Raw genomic sequence first — 3,156 nt, forward strand, 5'->3', positions numbered from 1 at the left:
TGGCCTGAATGCTTCGCTCACCCATACGAGTCAAGCTCGCCTACAAGGAGTTCGCCAGCACGAACCAAGCTCGCCTACAGACTCAAGCTTGCATAATGCTTGAGGGGTCCGCCAGGCGATCCGTCTGTTCACTAAGCTCACTTGCAAGCTCGTTTGAGCATTCAGACAGCACACGAGCTCGCCTGCAAGCCCGCCATACTCGCCTGAGCAGTGCAAACAGCTGCTTGCTGGTGGGAGTGGGCATTTCCACTTCCCACATTTTAAGGGATAGGAGCATGACTCCCATCACCTATAAGTGGTCACATCCCACAGCTATAGGGTAGGGTATAGTGCTCCTCACCTGTGAGCGGTCATATCCCACAAGTCAAGGGATTGACCATGCATCCTCTTACTTATTAATAAGCCACCTTTGTCCACATGAAAAGGGCTGGATAGGCTAGAGAGGCTGGCTGTCTGGCGGAGAGATTCTGGGCTTGGAAGTTTGGCATTCTAAGAGTTCGGATTAGCATCTTGAGATCTTGGCTGGATATTCTTAAGCAGAAGTTTGGATTGTTAAGTAGACTCAATCTGAACTCTTAGATTTGAGACTCATGGCTCTTTGCAAACTCTTGCATATTAGCCTTCTCTAAGCATTCGACCTTGACACTTATTAAGCTCGGGTAATCGAATTCAATCACACAAGAGCTTCTACTACGTATTAACGCTCAACCGCAATTTCGATCGGATCGTTCAAGGGAAGCAAGCTCGACGCAAACATTCGAGGGAAGCATCCTATCACTACCAAGAACCCACGTTAAACAAGATAAGCATTCTCTTCGCGTCTGTTGTAATTGTTGATCCTTAGTTTGTAATAAGCCATTCTTATTAATACAAACAATCCCTTTTCGGGAGTTAATTTTTACGTCGAACACGGACGCGGTGCATACGACAGCTTACTTGATTAATCATGGGCCATCAGTTCCATTAGATTTTGAGATTCCAGAAGAGGTTTGTAGTGGAAAGAAAGTTAATCTTTCACATTTATGAGTATTTGGTTAATCTCTCACATTTACGAGTATTTGGTTATGTGGTATATGTTCATATCAGTGATCATGTCATGTCAGAGACAAGCTAGAATCAAAGTCACAAAAGTGTACATTCATTAGAAATGACATTGATGAGTTCATGTATCGTCTTTAGGATGAGAAGAACAGGAAAATCATCAGAAGCAGAGATGTGATATTTAATAAGGAGGTGATGTACAAAGACAAGGATAATGCTAAGGATAGCCAAAGTAGTGGGAGAAGTACTAAGAATGCAGGTGGATTTGGAGGAACTTCTAGATGGGAGGACAATATTAGTTCTGTCCAAAGAACAAAGGAAACTTCAGGTGCAGAGACTACTAACTAGGGTGTGGAGCTTAGGAGGTCATTCATGGTATCCAAACCGAATCCCAGATATCTTTCGTTACTAGATTATTTACTCTTGACAGATGGTGGAGAACCTGAATGCTATGAGGAGACTATACAAGTTAGTGAATCTCAACAGTGGGAGCAGACGATGCAAGAAGAGATGAATTCTCTCTACTCAAACGAGACATGTGAGTTAGCCCAGCTACCTGCACAGAAGAAAGCCTTACATAACAAGTAGGTCTACCGAGTCAAGCAGGAGAGTGATAGAAGTAAGAGGTACAAGTACAGATTAGTTGTGAAAGGGTTCTAACAGTGGGAAGAAGTGGATTATACGAAGATATTTTCCCCCGTCGTGAAACTTACAACCATCAGAGTGATGTTAAGCTTAGTAGCTACTGAAAATCTCTACCTTAAGCAGTTAGATGTGAAGACTGTATTTCTTCATGGTGACTTAGATGAAGAAATCTACATGAAGTAACTTGTTGGCTTCATTGAGAAAAGAAAGGAAGAGATGGTGTGTAGGCTCAAGAAGAGCTTATATGATTTGAAACATGCTCCGAGACAATGATATAAGAAGTTCGACAACTTCATGCAGAACAATGGCTATGGAAGATGCAATTCAAATTATTGTTGCTACTTCAAGAGATTCGAGTCCAGCTATATCATGTTATTATTATATGTTGATAACATGTTAATTGCATGATCGTGTTTAGAGGAGATAAACAAATTGAAGAAGCAGTTGGCGAAGGAGTTTGCTATGAAGGATCTGGTTGCAGCGAAGCAAATTCTTAGGATGCGAATTAGTCGAGATGAAGCTGAAGGGACGTTAAAGTTGAGTCAAGCTGAATACATCGAGAAGGTACTTCAGAGATTCAACATAGAGAATGCTAAGCCCGTTAGTACACTCCTTAAAAGTCAATTCAAGCTATCTGAGGAGCAATCACCCAAGGCAGATGCAGAAAAGGAGCACATGAGCAGAGTGTCATACTCATCAGTCATTGGTAGCCTTATGGATGCGATGGTTTACACGAGGTCGGATATCACCATTGCAGTGGGAGTTGTGAGCAGGTTTGCAAGCAATCTAGGGAAGCGGCATTGAGAGACCGTGAAGTGGATATTGCGTTACTTGAGAGGGACTACGGATATGCCATTGTGTTTCAGGAGGAAAGAATTAGTACTGCGGGGATACGTGCATGCAGATTTCGTCGGTGATCATGATACGAGGCGAAGTACCACGTGGTATGTTTATACCTTAGCGTCGATAGTAGTGAGATGAGTCTCACGTTTGCAGAAGATAATAACATTGTTCACAACTGAGGCAGAGTATGTCGCAGTGACTGAAGCTAGCAAGGAGATGATTTGGTTGACCGGGTGCCTGAAAGAGTTGGACTGAAAGAGTTGGATTTGAAGCAAATCCTCTCAATTGGAGAGGATTTTGACAAATCCCATAAATGAGTGTGCTTAGCTTTCAATTGGAGAGCTTTTGACAAATCCTAATTTTATCTTTTTATGGGAGGTAATCTCACCAAGATAGCATATTCATCATATTATAAAATTTTGGCATTTGATAATGCTACAATTTGAGCTTGAAACAAATAAAATATTATAAATTGTAGTTCTCCAAATCCCAAAATATTAATGAAACAAGCAACATTTTAGAAATCTTAACCCATAATAAAACACCTATGGATTTTGTCAAATCCCACGATAAAATCCATATCCTAAAATTATAGGACTTCTTGAAACAAACACCCACTTATGATTT

The sequence above is a fragment of the Asparagus officinalis genome, chromosome 9 (genome assembly GCF_001876935.1).
Source record: "Asparagus officinalis chromosome 9, Aspof.V1, whole genome shotgun sequence".
Lineage (NCBI taxonomy): Eukaryota > Viridiplantae > Streptophyta > Magnoliopsida > Asparagales > Asparagaceae > Asparagus > Asparagus officinalis.